Source organism: Berghia stephanieae, chromosome 1 (genome assembly GCF_034508935.2).
Source record: "Berghia stephanieae isolate SIO BIC M18660-M18661 chromosome 1, UCSD_Bste_1.3, whole genome shotgun sequence".
NCBI classification, from domain to species: Eukaryota; Metazoa; Mollusca; class Gastropoda; order Nudibranchia; family Aeolidiidae; genus Berghia; species Berghia stephanieae.
The window spans coordinates 113986216-114003200 of NC_088360.1; positions in this window are offsets into that span (position 1 = coordinate 113986216).

Sequence of the window (16985 nt, forward strand, 5' to 3'; positions counted from 1 at the left end):
CTTTATTTCTTCTAAACTGACTTTTAGGAGCACCTATTGTGAGTACTGTTGGCCTATATCTATATTACACAACCTAATACAGATTAACAAAAGGTGAAAACAATATCCAACAGTCTAACTCCCGCTCAAACAAAATCGAAACTCTATGTGCCATGTCTAGTAAATACAACGGATCTTGGGAAAAACGCCCTGTAGAGAGAGAGAGAGAGAGAGAGAGAGAGAGAGAGAGAGAGAGAGAGAGAGAGAGAGAGACAGACAGACAGACAGACAGAGAGGAGGAAAGTGAGAGAGAGAGGAGGAGAGAGAGAGAGAGACGAGAGAGAGAGAGAGGGGGGAGAGAGAGAGAGAAAGGAGAGAGAGAGAAGAGAAGAGAGGGAGAGAGAGAGGAGAGAGAGAGGGGGAGGAGAGAGACGGAGAGAGAGAAGAGAGGAGGGAGGAGAGAGAGAGAGAGAGGTAGAGAGAGATGTAGATGTCTGATAGTTAATAATTGCCATTCGTTCCTTCATATTCAAATACTGCACGTATATCGTTTAAGCTTCAATTAACCGAACACTCCAGTTCAACGGATTCCTTCAATGTGGATATGCGGAAAATTCATAATTTGGATTATGTAAATCTTCTATGAATTCCGATCCTTACCTGTTATCGATTTTAAAAAACGAAATCTTTTCCTATTGTTTTACAAGTCATGAAAAAAAATTTTTATTAAGAAAAATTGATTCAGAGGTTCACACAAATGTTTGCAGCTATGCATTGGGGAGGGGGGGGGGGGGGCAGATGAGAAAAAGAATAAAAACACGCGCCACTTTTTAAAAATCTGACTATAGTCTAGTAAATGACTTGCTAGTCTTAAGCCTAAGCAAAATAGCCTAAGTGACTATTAAAAAACTCGAATTTTATGAACGTTAGCAAATTGAACCCCCCCCCCCCCCCCAAAAAAAAAAAAATAAATAAATCAAAACAAACAAAAAGTGTGTTCTTATGAATCACACTCAGCCAGTTTCAATGCCACCCCCCCCCCCAAAAAAAAAAATACAAACAAAAAAAAACCCCAAACAAAACAAAGCAACAACAACAACAACAAACCCAAATAAAAATAAAGAGAACAGAAACAACACAAAACAGAAATGATAGAGCAAAGAAAAAAAATGAATAACACCTCCAAAAAAAAAAAAGCCAAACAAAACAACGCCCCTTCACCCTCCCTCCCCCCCCCCCCCTTCCAAAATATTTTTAAAAAAATAATAATAATAATAAACAACAAGTCGTATCCTAAACACTATTGCAACCTATTTCTAATGCTTAAGCCCATCCCATGACACTCGAAGAATGTTTCAGTCACAAGAGACCCTATGATAACGATGATCAAATATAGATCAAAAGGTAATCAAAAGTATCTGCTTTGCTCCAAAATGTATATCGTGGAAGCAGCCGCCTGATCTGGCTCTTATATTTTCCATATTTCGCTTAGTTCGGACTACTCGAAATAAAGCTTAGTTGTGCAACAAGGACGAAAATCATCCCTTCCTTTAACATCCCATTAACACTGTAAATCAATGGCTTACTATGATGTAAATCAATATCTGTAAAGGTTTATACTTCGTTATGACAGTCGTGTACGGTGGAGACGGCATACTAGGCCTAGAGGGCCCTCATCAATATAATGTGATGATACCGTGTCTTAATTAGGGCAAGCGACACCAGGTGTAGTGAACACAAGCCTTACTCGCCTTACGTTTGCAATAAGTTACGGGATGGACCTCAGCCCTCTGTCAACACGTTTAGAGGGCTACGACGTGGATGTTGGATTTGTGCTATGATCATCATCCTCAACATCATCATCATCATCATCATCATCATCATCATCATCATCATCATCATCATCATCATCATCATCATCATCTTCAACAATAACAAAAACAACAACAACAGCAACAACAATTTAAAAAAAACAACAAGAACAACAAAGAAACATGCAAACACGGACATGCAAAACAAAAAAAAAACCCAAACGAGTAATAAAAATCAGACACACACACACTCACACACACTCACACACACACGCGCGCACACACACACACACAGTAACAATCACTGCAACAACAAAACATATTACATAGACAGGTAAATAAACATCCTTTCTTCTTCCAAACCAATGAAAGCAAAACAAAATATAAAGTCGTAATAAAATAAAAAAAGAAAGATAAAATGATTTAAAAGCTTTCGGATCAAAAGGTCCTGGGTTCGAGCCCCTCTCAGCGCATAGTTGAGTCCTTGGAAAAGGCTCTTTTCTCCGATTGTCTCATCGTACTCAGGTGTAAAATGAGTAACATGCCGTTAACAGCGTTGTGTCTGTCCGATAAAAAATGTAATATCGCCTAACAGGTTTCATGTCTCGTCCTGCAAGTTAAATGTTGCTGTTGGTCAGGGACCCCTTGTAAAGCGATTTGAGCACGTTTAGTGGATATTGCGCTATATAAACAAAAGCTCAAATAGCCACTTATTGGTATGATATGTTACATGTCGCATTTAATAGGGAGTCCCTTTATTCTGTTGAGTCAAGTTAATAATTTTTTATCTATCTAGTTCAAAAGTCACTCGTGAAAATAAATTAGGGAAAATAACATTTGAAAATATGATGTGCAACGAGTCACTTGTCCATCTGTGGCATTGCCATACAACCATTTCACGTCAATTAAGGGTCTTCATTAACAGAAATGTCCAAAGTATAATAATAATAATAATAATAATAATAATAATAATAATAATAATAATAATAATAATAATAATAAATACTCCCGTCTTCAATATTTGATACCTGCATTAATTTGTCGTTTTTAGCATTTTTATTGTCTTCATCGTGTTTGTTTAAACATCGAAAATACGGCAGTTGCTGTTACAATCATAAGAAAAAGGTGTGAGGTTTTATATGGAGCAATATCGAAGCGCTTTACTTGGCAACTCAAGTCAACAGCGAGACTTAACAATACTTAATGAAACATCTTTTCAGTCAGAGACAAATGTGTTAAACGCACAGGAAGTCATACACCTTGAGAAAGAGGGAATCTGAAACTCAACATTGCGCCTCTCGTGGCGAGACTCGAACCAGGGACCTACAGCTCAGAAGCGAATGTAAAAGAAGTACTGCATTATCTCCCTGATTTAGCTAAAGTTATCTGCAGATTCTAATTCAAAGTGCATGATAATCATGGCGATTTGGTAGTGATGGTGGAATGACCTGGGCGGGATCGTAATTTGATTACAAAACACATATATTGTTGGACTTAGAGATCAAGTGAAAAATCCTGCATTGCATTTAAAAAGGCTTTTTAAAAGTTGCTTCGACGTCTTTTTTATTTCATTATCCCCTTTTATTTGAAGATCAGTTTTTTTTTTTTGGAGGTTTTTTAAAGGTTAGAAGGGTTAATATCAACGTGTACTGAATTGAAGGTCTGATAACCCAATTTGTTATGGGCTCATTGTTGTAATGTAGGTTAATATCGATATGCACATCTTTGTAGGTCTGATAACCGAACGCAATTATGGGCTTGATTTAACATTGTTATAATGGAAAATATGTTGCGACCCAACTTTTGTCATCATTTGATATTTAGTTGCTTCCATTGCTTTTTACAAGAGATTAGAAAGTATGATGCTACATTTATTTTCTCCAGAAGTTAATCATCGCAGATAGTTACAAATCTCTTGTTGAAAATTATTGAAATGATAGTCACAATGTGACATAAAATCGGCCCCTTCAGCTGTTGGATTAATATGAAAGCTGATGTTAAATGCCTACGAAATTTGTCTTGGAGATTTTAGAAGTAAATGATAGAAAGTGACCCACACGAATTTTAAAAAATCATGGCCTAGCTCTCGTCTTTAATACTGCCCAACCATCCCGTGACTTGTGAAACGGAAAAATTAGATCTATTGAAGTAATGCTGCTATTCTATCTTAAGTTTATCATTCATCTATTGAATATAAACGACCGCCACATTGCGCACCCGTTTGAGAGATTTGATATTTTTTTTCTTTTCATCAGCTGTTCAGTCCTGGGCCAAATTGTATGTAAGCGGACTAGATTTAGTTATTTATTAGTCTAGTAAATGACTTGCTAGTCTTAAGGGGCGGTTTGGGTCTAATTATTAGGAAAATCCTTCAAAAATTTGATTTTGAGATTTTGGTGGAAAATGATATTTTATTATCTTAAAAAATAATGTAATTGAAGTCCAAATTCTAAAAGTAGACTATAAAGGCACGAAAATCAAAGTCGAAAATGGTACAGGTAGTAAGAAAAGTGTGAAAAAAGAGAAGCCATTTTGCTATTTTCTGAATATGTCATTTTTATAAGGGTATGGGAAACTGTGTCAAACGTTTCTCATAATCTATTCAATGAAATTGTCTGAAAATGTGCACCGTTATCACAGAGATAATGTCATATGTCACCATAGAGAGAATTTTTGATAAGATATGTGAATTTTGAATTATATTCCTAATTCTGAATTTTTTACATCAATTTTGTCATAACATTTTGATTCTCAAATTTGTAATTTTCTAATAAAAATTCCATAAGCTAAAGCTGTAAAATCTCTCTATGGTGACACACTATGGTAAAATGTTGACAAGATAGAAGAATATGGAGGTCATTCCTTCATTAGTTTTTGTGGAACGTTTGCCACAAGATTGTTATATTTTTTTATGTCAGACCCCCAAATTAGATCACAAAATGGGTATCAACACAGATAAATAAAATTTGTCACCATACATGTTGTTTTTTAACCTACATTGACGATACAGAATGATTAAAACCGCCCAATATAGGTAATTAAATTTTCTTTTTAAAAGACCCAAACCTTAAACCTAAGCAAGTGACTAAAAATCGGATATATGAACGCTTTCTAGTCTCGACTCGATTGGCTCTTGCCTAGAAGTGGGCGTTGTAAGGACAGTGACTAATTCGGCCATTTCGCCCTGGTATCATCAAGCTATCTACAGGTAATAATATGCCAATAACTAATAATACTTTCAACCCAAAAGATTCCCAACGAGGAAATTAGCACACATCCTGTGTAGGTAATATTTCGTTCCGTTTCATGTTTTAACTTAATTTTGCCATTGTAATATTTGTTGATATGGTAATATAACATGAAGAAGACATGATGTAATTTGAATTAACAATAAACAAACTTTTTTTTTGAAAGAATCATAGTCAAATGGATATGTTTGGGTTCTTTCGTAGAAGTGATGATAAACGGAAGTGGATCAATGAGCACCCATCTGTTCAGGTGAATAATGTCTCCTTAAAAGTGTTAAATGAATCAAAGGACTCACCAGACTACAATAATGTCCATGGTCGACTGTCCATTCTATATTTAGTTTCATTGAAACTCGAACAAATTGACCCCCCCCCCCCAAAAAAAAAAAAAATAATAAAATAAAATAAAAAAAATAGATAAATAAATAAAAAAATAAATTTTAAAAATTAGATAAAATAAAATAAATAAACACAATGCCAGCAGAATAACGTTTGTCTCCACCATACTTTCTAATCAGTAACTGACTGAAATGATGTGATTCATCAGAAAACATTTTCTATTTTGTTTGGTTGTTTGTTTGTTTGTTTTTTTTTTGTGTGTGTGCTTTTTTTTCTGTGTGTTTGTGTTGTTTTTTTTTTTTTTTTTGGTTTGTTTGTTCTTTTGGTTCAATTTGAGTTTAACTTAAACTTTCATTGGTCTAAATATTGAATTGACAGTCGACCATGGAAATCATTGTAGTCTGATCAGTCGACAATCAATATCACGTGATATCACATGGCAAAAGTAAGTTCGAATATGTAACGGAACGAAATTTTATCTATACCGGATATGCTGCTAATTCCATCTTTGGAAATCTTTTGCGTTTAAAGTATGGAGGCTGGTATTTTACATGCCATCGTGTACTAGAGAGCTTGATATTACCAGCACAAAATAGCCGAATTAGTCACCGTCCTTATAACGCCCACTTCTAGGCAAGAGTCTAGCTAGTCAGATGCTAAAAAACGTTCATAAAATTCGAGTTTTTTTAGTCACGACTAGCAGGTCATTTACTAGACTAGTAAATAACTAAATTTAGTCGGCTTACATAAAATTGGGGCCTGATCTCAACACTATTGATATAATAGTAGATTTACTATTTCAAACGATATAATAAATGAATCGTCAGTCTGCTCTTTGTTGTTTTTAGATCGTCAGTTGGGTGATTTGTTCTCATTGAATTATGTCCACCAGGCTCGAAAGTAGTCTTAATGTTACACATAGTTTTGTGTGTTGGTAAGATTGATATGGCGGGCAGAACTTGTGAGTATTTAGTTGAAATACATAGCATCAATAACATATTGGCATCAAAATGTTATTTTGATAACCTTGCCTAGGAAAACGACGCCAAATGACAAGATCAGCTGGATTTTTTTTCTTCTTCATGATGTGATGATCAGTTCGTATTATGTCCCCAAACTTTCAAAAGATCCTGAAAATGGTCGGTGAGGAGGGTTAAGCTGGAAAAGTGTTGAAAAGTATCTGGTTTAAGATTTAAAATTGCATTTATTATCAATCAGATCTCATCTTCCTAATTCCCCTTCTTTTCCTCCTCCTCTTCTTCCAACAACAACTACTACTTCTACTACACTGCAACAACAACAACAACAACAACAACAACAACAACAACTGCTACTACTACTACTACTACTACTACTACTACTACTACTACTACTACTACTACTACTACTACTACTACTACTACTACTAATGTACCTACTATTGCTATAAACACTAATGCTTCTAATATAACAACAACGACAACTACAAGTATTATTACTACTACTTCTACTATACCACTACCACTACTGCTACTACTACTACTACTACTACTACTACTACTACTACTACTACTACTACTACTACTACTACTACTACTACTACTACTACTACTACTACTACTACTACTACTACTACTACTACTACTACTACTACTATACTACTACTACTACTACTACTACTACTACTACTACTACTACTACTACTACTACTACTACTACTACTACTACTACTACTACTACTACTACTACTGCTGCTGCTGCTACTACTACTACTACTACCAATAGTTTTGTTATTACCACTACTTCAACTACAACAAGTAGAACTACGAGTTTTATCTGTGATAATAGGACCACATTGATTTATTTTTCAAATAATTTAATGAAGAACCATGCTGTTGATGGCAAACTGTCTAAAAATAATTTACATTGCTTACTATAATTCCATCCAAGAGTATTAATACTTAAAGGTCCTATGACAACAAATCTTTAACGTTTAATTTGAATTAGCTAACAGGTGACCCACATCAACACTGAGTCGAACACTGACAAAATGCATATTATTCGTCCTCATTTCAGTCAAAAAACTTCTAATTTATTAAATATCAATCAATCTCGGTAGCATACAACTTCTTTATATTCTTGATTATAATATTTTTTGACAAATCAAAAAGTCTCAAGTCTGAGATTGTATTGAAGGTTTGAGTACTCTTTATTGATCGATATTGGAAGCAAAGGTTTTCAAGTCAAAATATAAAATATGTTTTGTCAGTCTACGGCAGGACCTGCCACTCGCATAATATTGATTCACTTGGGAGCTAAGTATTCAGCTGATTGGAATACGTTTAACTAGTGTTTAACTAATGTGTTTAACTACTCAAAGTGATGATTGTGGGAAATAGAGGGCAGTTGAAGGTGAATGATGGTCTTGAGGTGTTGATTGGGGGTGAAAAGATCAAGGTTTCAAAGACTGTGAAAAATTTGGGTGTCTATTTTGATTCAGAAATGAAAATGTCAGCTCACATTTCTGCTCTCTGTAAATCTTTATACTTTCAATTGAAGAAAATCAGTTCAATCCGTCAGTATATTGCAATTGGAACATGTAAAACATTGGTTGTTTCCCTCATTTTTTCGAAACTAGACTATTGTAACTCGCTGCTTGTCAACTTGCCTCAGGCTTCTATTAAACAATTGCAACTACTGCAAAACAGTGCAGCAAGATTAGTTTTTGGCAAAAAAAAATTTGATCATGCAACCCCTTTGTTGGCCTCTCTCCACTGGTTGCCCATTGAAAAGCGCACATATTACAAAGCAGCGTGTCTTGTTTATAAGTGTTTGGCTGGTATAGCACCGGCATATCTCACAGATCACGTGGTCATGTGTAAATTTGAAAATTACACTTTAAGATCATGTAATGACCAAACGAAAATTTCGGAAAAAAGATCAAGAACAAAATTTGGTGATAGATCGTTTGCTTGTTTCGGCCCCAAGATTTGGAATGAACTACCACGTGGTCTGAGGGAGTGCAAGTCTTTACCTACTTTTAAAAAGAATCTCAAGACACATTTTTACTGTATTTGTTTTTCTTGACTCTATATGAATCCTTGATCTGGCTATGAATTGTTATTGTTATTATTATTTTATTTTTTTATTTTTTTTCACTTAAAATTGATATTTATATTGTAAAGTGCCCAGAGCTTGTGTTTTACACGAGAATGAGCGCTATATAAATGTGTATTATTATTATTATTATTATTAGTGTGAATTAATAAATGGATTAGTAATCAAGCCCCTTAATCTAATCAGGAAATGGGTTTTCAATTAAATATAATGGTGGATATTGATTTTTCTTATTTAAAAAAAAATTTACATGGCCTGATGCGAGATTCTGCTTTATTATAAAGCAACAAAAAGGTTTAGTAGTCAAATAATCGGGGGAAAGGCTTTTAGATCGTTGTAATACTATTTGCAATAAATATGGTCGAGACAAAGCTCTTCATTGTTGGGAGTTGGGCTTTGTTTCGTTATTGATAATAAATACGAGAGAACACGATAGGGAGAGCGTTTGCGCAACAAACAAACAAAAAATTGACGGTAGAAATGCGAAGGAATTTCAATACACGTAAAATAATAGATAAAGAAAGCGTATTTTCCACTACAATTCTAAGATTTTAATCCTGCTAAACGCCCTTCACAAATATTCATTCATTTATTCTCCACGGAAAGCGAGGTGGAATCAAACATCCATTTTATACTGTACCTCAACAAAAATATCAAGCATTTATATAGAGCTATATCCACTTAACGTACTCAAAGCGCTTTGTAAAGGGTCCCTAGAGAACAGTACTCCCTCGAGGATCTCCGACCTTGACGATGTGGGGAAGCTTGAGGCATATCGGGGGGGGGGGGGGCAAAGGAGTAATTGGATTCAGTAGTCTGATGTCACTCCGCCAGGCAACGGCGGCCATCTTGGTTCTAAACAAAGAAAATCATTACTTTTTATTCTTCATGCTGGCTAGAACTTTTCATTCCCTTTTCATATGCCTTTTGATCAGAATGTGTAAAAGTAAAAACATGATCAAATTGATGTGGTTTTTTTTCCTCTGGATACGCTTTTTATGCTCGCCGGAGAAATATTTCATACGGGCGTCCGCCATTGTTCCGATAGTTTAGAGCCAGTGTTGCTAAGTTACCATGCGTCATTAGGAAGGAAGTGACGGTACGACTATTGAATTCTATTCCGGTTGATCGTCACGAGACCATCCCGGATGTCGAGCCTATAGCGAGCCACTTGACCGGCACGCCCCGATATGTGATTAATGAAGATCCAACCCGGTGAATAACATCTACAAACCACGGATGGTGGATGTAAAACTTCGCAAGTCGATGCACATAGTTTCAGGAACGCTGGCAACAACGCCTAGAGAATGGGGGCCGATAATGGCAGCGATCCAGCATCCCGATGTCCGGAGGGAGATGATTACAAAGAGCTGGCTTAATAACATCAAAGAGAGAGAGAGAGAGAGAGAGAGAGAGAGAGAGAGAGAGAGAGAGAGAGAGAGAATGGGGATACTCCACTCAATGGACGGCGCCCCTGTTTCGAGCCGAAATAATTACCGGCAACCCTTGTACATAGCTTCCCTGACAGTGATGCATATACGATATGGAAGTCAGTTTGGACGAATTCAATCCCTCGAGGAGGCGAGGACATAAACTCCTCAAAACTGGGAGAGAAGTTGCCAGGCTTCTCCACCAGCAAGAGGAGGCAGTGGGTGGTAGCGAAGCGGCTTCGGTCGAGAGTCTGCCTAACGGCAAAATCACTTCATCAGTGGGGACTTTCTACCTGAGCAATATGTACCCGTTGTGGGAACGAACCCAAAACCGAAGAGCATCTAGTTGGACGGTGTGTTGTGACGAGGCTTCCGGACGGGTTTGCGACGGTGCACGAGTGCGGTAAAGCATTTGCTGATTGGATCGATCGTCATAGTAGTGTGAGCACCATTAGAAGCAGCTGTTGCCAATAGTAACACATTTAGGACGAGAGATAACGCCTGTTAAGCGATATTACAACCATTTTTTCGATTGAGAAAACGCTGTTAACGCCAGGTACTCATGTTACACCTGATTACGTGGAGAGAATGTGAGTAAATTAAATGCCCTCTCCAAGGACTAAAATATGCATCACTCAAATCAGAACTCAAACACAGGACCTACGGATCCGAGATGAGTGTCATGCCACAAGACCACAGAGCCCCATACGGCCACTTTGCCTGCTAGTACTTTTTTATAGTTCCCTTTCAATATCCATTACTATTGTATCCATGGTAGGTACGCATCAGTACACGAATCAATTGACGTAATTTGCGTCGAGCAGGTCCCAGGTTTGAGAGTTTTTGCCAAGGTGGGGGTCAATTAAATCGATCGGTATTTGAAGGACACATTTTTCTGGCCAAATTTTTAAATACGCGTCTTTCTGGACTACATCAGTCAACTGGTTAAGGCTCGTGATCGATGAGGTTGTCGAGAATAATGGAAATTGCTTGTTGTTCCCCATACCTTTCAATAATACGTAACGCCGCCGCACAGTGACAAAATGAATTTTAAAAGGCCGGAAAGCTTAAATTCATCTATCACTATCTTTGAAGCTGTGCCCTGTACCAAATGCTCATTGCATTCGCCATTCGGATATAACGTACCAACATAAAGCTATGTGTACTTTAAATGTGTATAGTCTGATTGATACAACTGAGTGAGAACTATTCATAAAAATGGCTGTCTAAAAACAACAAAGAGATGGGTGACGTCAACTTCGTTCTATCTATAGAAAATGACCTATTCTCTCTAACATGAAATATTTTAATCCTTCGCTACAACGAAAAGTGTGTCTTTTTGATTTGAAACGGAAGAACAAGTTAAATGGTTACCAACTCTAAATTGCAAAACAATCGATATAGTTACGAATAAAACAACCACAAAGACCTATGTGTAATGTTGACTGCATGATATTGATATAGTTTGTTGGATTTCGTATGTTATTAAAACCGTAAACCTCAATGACTGGCAAAACTAAACAACAACAACAATAACAACAACAAAAGTAAAAAGCTCTGTGACCTCAATCGCATTCTATGTATTTGTTCAGTTTTTGTCGCCCTTTCCTCGACAACTCAAGGTGTTTATGATCCACGTCATATGGCATGAACAATGATAATATCAGCCTTTATTTTTATTCATTAATGCAGGTAGTACTTCAGAGACATCAGACTAAAGGAACAAGAGTCTATCCCGGTTTTCATTTTTTTTAACGGTAAACAGTAACAATAGCTTGCTACTCTTATGATAGGGCGTTACTCTATCACACTGTTCTTTTCGACATATAGATAGAATGAAGTTGGCGTCACTCGGGTCTTTGTTATTGTTTTTTTGCCATCCGCGTTTATGAGTAATTCTCACTTAACTGTATTATCCAAACTATAAAAGTTCATGGTTAACACATAGTTTTGTGTGTTGTTCCGTTATACTTCCGTATGGCAATGTTCTGAGCTTCTGAGCCAAGAGCATACTATCTATGTGATTGACCTATGGGGGAAATTCTATAGGTAGACCCAACAGCTGGGGAATAGATTCAGAAAAAAAAATATCGACTCTTTTCGGGATGGAAATAATATGTCCCTTTATCTGAGAAGCGAGTGTTCTACCAATTTTGAGCAATCTGTTACTGTTGCCTTATATATCGATTCCATGATCCATGTCACACAGCGTTTAACCTAAAGCCTTAAGACCTACCAAAGCCAAATATTTAGATTTATTGAGCTTTTTTTTAGCTTTTTTTTTGTTACAACGCTATATCCACTTAATGTGCTCAAAGCGCTTGACAAGGGGTCCCTGACCAACAACAACACGTAACATGTAGAACGAGACATGACGCCTGTCAGGCGATATTACAATTTTTTCCGACAGAGACAACACTGTTAACGGCCAGGTACTCATTTTACACCTGCGTACGGTGAGAGAATGTGAGTAAAGAGCCTTTTCCAAGGACTCAACTATGCGCCGATCGAGGCTCGAACCCAGGACCATCCGATCCGAAAGCGAGTGTCATACCACAAGACCACAGATTTCGATGTGCTTCAACTTCCACTGACTCTATGATAACTCCTGTCCAATTATGAAAAGGTTCCTCTCAGTGTCAAAGATCCAACCATGACACTCGTATTAACCAGTTAACTGCCGTTCAATGGAAAAAACAACAACTCGTATTTAAAAATTTGGCCAGAAAACTCATCCTTCAAATATCGATCGATTCAAATGACCCTCATCTTGGCAAAAACTTTTCGAGAAGTCCCAGGTTTGAGAGTTTTTGCCAAGATGAGGGTCATTTTAATCGATCGATATTTATAGGACGAGTTTTTGGCCAAATATTTAAACACGGGTTTTTCCAGAGCACGGCAGTTCAATTGTTAATCCTTTAATATCTCGTATCAAAGTCACCCTTTATAATTTAAAAAACAAAAAACAAAAAACAACAAAACAATATTCTGTACAAGTACAGGCAAGCACCCAAAAGACTGATTACGTCATATATTTTTGTAGCATAAATGGTTTAGCGATAAATTGTCTTGTCTTGTTTTGTAGCAAAAGTCAAGAGATATTGATAATGACTAGTGGCCTGATGGGTAAAAATGATCAAAACAAAAAAATAAAAAAATAAATAAAGAAAAGTCAAAAATATAAACAAAACAACAACAAGAGCAACAATGAAACAAACAAAGAAAAATAAAACTCACGAAAAACAAACAAACATAAACAAACTAGGGCCTCAACGTTATGTCCTTGGGGAATGCACTTTACAAATAACTTGCTATAGACAATGACGTGTTACAAAAAGGACGCTTGCACTGTATCAATTTTGGTTTTCATGTGGTCTGATGGGGAAATAAATGAAGTATTAAGACGGCACATTGAACATGGTGAATCCATGGAAATGCGTTGTATACATATTCATATTTCTTCATTTATTCGTATGTTAGGATTTTGTGCGGTGTATCAAACCGAACAGACTTTTAGAGAACAGTAACCAAAAAGTGGAAGAGGGCAATGTGGCAATGTAATATTCACATGGCATATCCGACTAAACTGATAAGATTTCTTACACAAGATTAACAATTTGATTATGAGAGCTGATTTTATCAATGAAATCTTCTAACATCAATTTGATTTTATTCAGGTCAAGAGTTTATGAAAATATAAAAATCTTCTTTCCATTATCTTCTCGTTATCGAATTTATGTAAAATGGTTTATTCGGTCTGAATCTCTCTCTCTCTCTCTCTCTCTCTCTCTCTCTCTCTCTCTCTCTCTCTCTCTCTCTCTCTCTCTCTCTCACACATCTCTCTCTCTCTCTATTTGTGAGTGTGTCTGAGTGTGTCTATGTGTTTCTATATATTTATATATCCCTCTATATATCTTTCTATCTGTCTATCTATATATCCATCTGACTATCTATCTATATTTCTATCTGTCTGTATAACTATATCTCTATCTATATAAATATATATCTATCTATCTATCTATATATATATGACTGTAAACTATCTCTCTATCTATCTATCTATCTATCTATCTATCTATCTATCTATCTATCTATCTATCTATCTATCTATCTACCAATCTATCTATCTATCTATCTATCTATCTATCTATCTATCTATCTATCTATCTATCTATCTATCTATCTATCTATCTAGCTGCAGACTTTATAGGGCATAAAAGATAGGGCCTAAAACCGATCCTTGCGGAACTCCATATTCTATAGATATCTATATATTATTGTTTTATTTTTTACATGTTTTAATCGCCTGATGTTTCGACGAAAGGCGCTTTTTATTAAGAGAGTATTGACAACCATCCCACTGTAGATTACTAATTATTACACATTGCTCTTATTGATGTCTTGGTAAAAACGATCAACAGTGAGAGTAAAACCGAACCCCGCCATTGGAGGATTATAGACATTTGTGACATTTAACACATATACATACATACATACATACATACATACATACATACATACATACATACATACATACATACATACATACATACATACATACATACATACATACATACATACATACATACATACATACATACATACATACATACATACATACATACATACATACATACATACATACATACATACATACATACATACATACATACATACATACATACATACATACATACATACATACATACAATACATATATATATATATATATATATATATATATATATATATATATATTATATTGCAATATCCACTAAATTGCTCAAAGCGCTTTACAAGGGGTCCCAAGCCAACAACAAAACTTAACATATAAGACGAAACATGACGCCTGATAGGAGTTATTCGTGTTGCTTTTTTTTTTTCATACAGCGACAAAGCTGTTTACGGTCAGGTATTCATTTTACCAATGAGTAAGGTGAGAGAATGTGAACAAAGAGCCTTTTGCAAGGACTCACCTATGCGCCGCTCAGAGTGGGACTCGAACCCTGGATCTTCCGATCCTAAAGCTAGTGTCATACCATTAGACTAAATTGTCGCATTTAAAGTCATTGTGACGTAGTCACACACTCATAGCTGGCTGATGAGTGTATCGCTGGTTTTGTTAACTCATTAAATCCTAGAGATTTTTGCTACTTTTTAAATAAATTGGAAAAAATGTATTAAAAATGAACATGTACATAGATGGGTTTATTCAACTAACATTAACATGTAAAAACTAAAAACATTAGCTTTGATACTACGCCTATAATTTGTTTCAGAAAAATGTAATATATAGGCACGGGGTAAAAGTAATCCCGGGTATACTACGGGTATAGCCTGTGTTAAGGTTGAGTGAGTTAATAGTTTTTGAGTCCTTAGCATTTTGATAGGCGCTTAATAAACATCCTTTTCGTTGTGCTGTGGACGGTGACAGCGACGAGAGTTAAAAAGTCTGCGATAATAAAGGAGTGTACAACATGAGGGAATTCATATAAATCCAATCAACCCAAATTAATCCAGAATCAAATATCAATGTCACAATTCGATCAGTTTTGACATCCGTGATAACTAATCTTTATAGAAGATCTCTATTTGTCTATGTGTCCATTTTGAATGTACATGCAATAGCACTTCAAAGCCACTTGGCCCATGGAGCCGGAGTTTATCCCGATTTCTACAGCGTGAAACGGATTTACCAATTGCTTGTCATCCTTTGATTGGACGCTATTCTATTGCAGAGTACTTTTCGCCAGATCCAACAGATCAAGCTACCCTATCACCGCTGGGTAGACAGGATCGATCTCGGTCCCTTTGCATGTGAAACGAGTACTCTACCAACTGAGCTATCGGGACTCGGGACCCCTGAATATGCATGATATAATATGTTTAATAATGTTATACCCCAAATGTCCTAGAATTCACGTATCTAATCCTTTCCTCTTATTTAAAGGGGTCAAATCAGAGTCGAACATTAATTATCTTATCTCCCTGACATTAAAAAAATCATGGAGGCCGAGCCATGTCAATTTTGATTTTTTAAATTTTGCTCACAAAATCACACCTAAAAAAAACAACAAAAAAACAAAACAAACAAAAAAAAAAAACAAAAAACAAAAAAAAAAAAAAAAAAACAAAAAACAAACAAAAATAAAAAAGAGTGAAGGAAATAAAGAAGAATGCTACATTGATGTTGTGTGTTTATTATTGATTAACACATTCATCTTCATTCCGAATGTAAATAAAGTCTGACAAGAAGTGTTCACATTAAAACTTGGGGTCAGTGTGCGAAAACATTATTATGAACAACAAAGCTACTGACCACTGTACCGAATAACTGAGAACCCATCTCTCAAACATCACATCAAATGTATATATATATTATGTAGTCTGAATGGAATATTATACCTATGATGGATGAAAACACCGAAAACAACAGGGGTTTCTTTCTTTCTATTGATTTTCCTCGTGGCAAATGCTTTGTTTAATCCACTTTGAACATATAAACAAACTTGAGCATTTGTATTGCGCAATAGCCACTAACTCATGTGCTCAAATCGCTTTACAAAGAGTCCCTCGCCGACAGTTATAGCCGTTCAATTTATAAGATGATGTATGCCATCTGTAGGGCGATATCACTTAAATTTTTCTCGACAGAGGCAACACTGTTAACGGCCAGTTACTAATCTTTCTTCTGAGTGCGGTGAAAGAATGGAAATGAAGAGCCTTTTCCCAGGACTCAATTTTGCGCCACTCAGAGCTGGACTCGAACCCAGGGCCTGTCGAAGAAGAATGCTGTACCAAGAAGACGATAAAAATGCACATTATGTATACTGCGTACAAGATATAGAAAGGAGGATTTCTGCAATTTTATTTTTTTATTTTATAGCTATAACTCGTTGCGTTCCCTTTCTACAAAATCTAACCAAACGATTCTTTTCCATAGAGCAGTAAAGTTAGGTGCCCCAAACGTAAACAATAACAAGTTGCTAGTGATTTCCGTTAGGGACCGGAATAATTTACGCACAATATAGGTCTCCCAATTTTGTAGTTTGAGTTGTAGGTAATACACTTTCAGTATTGAA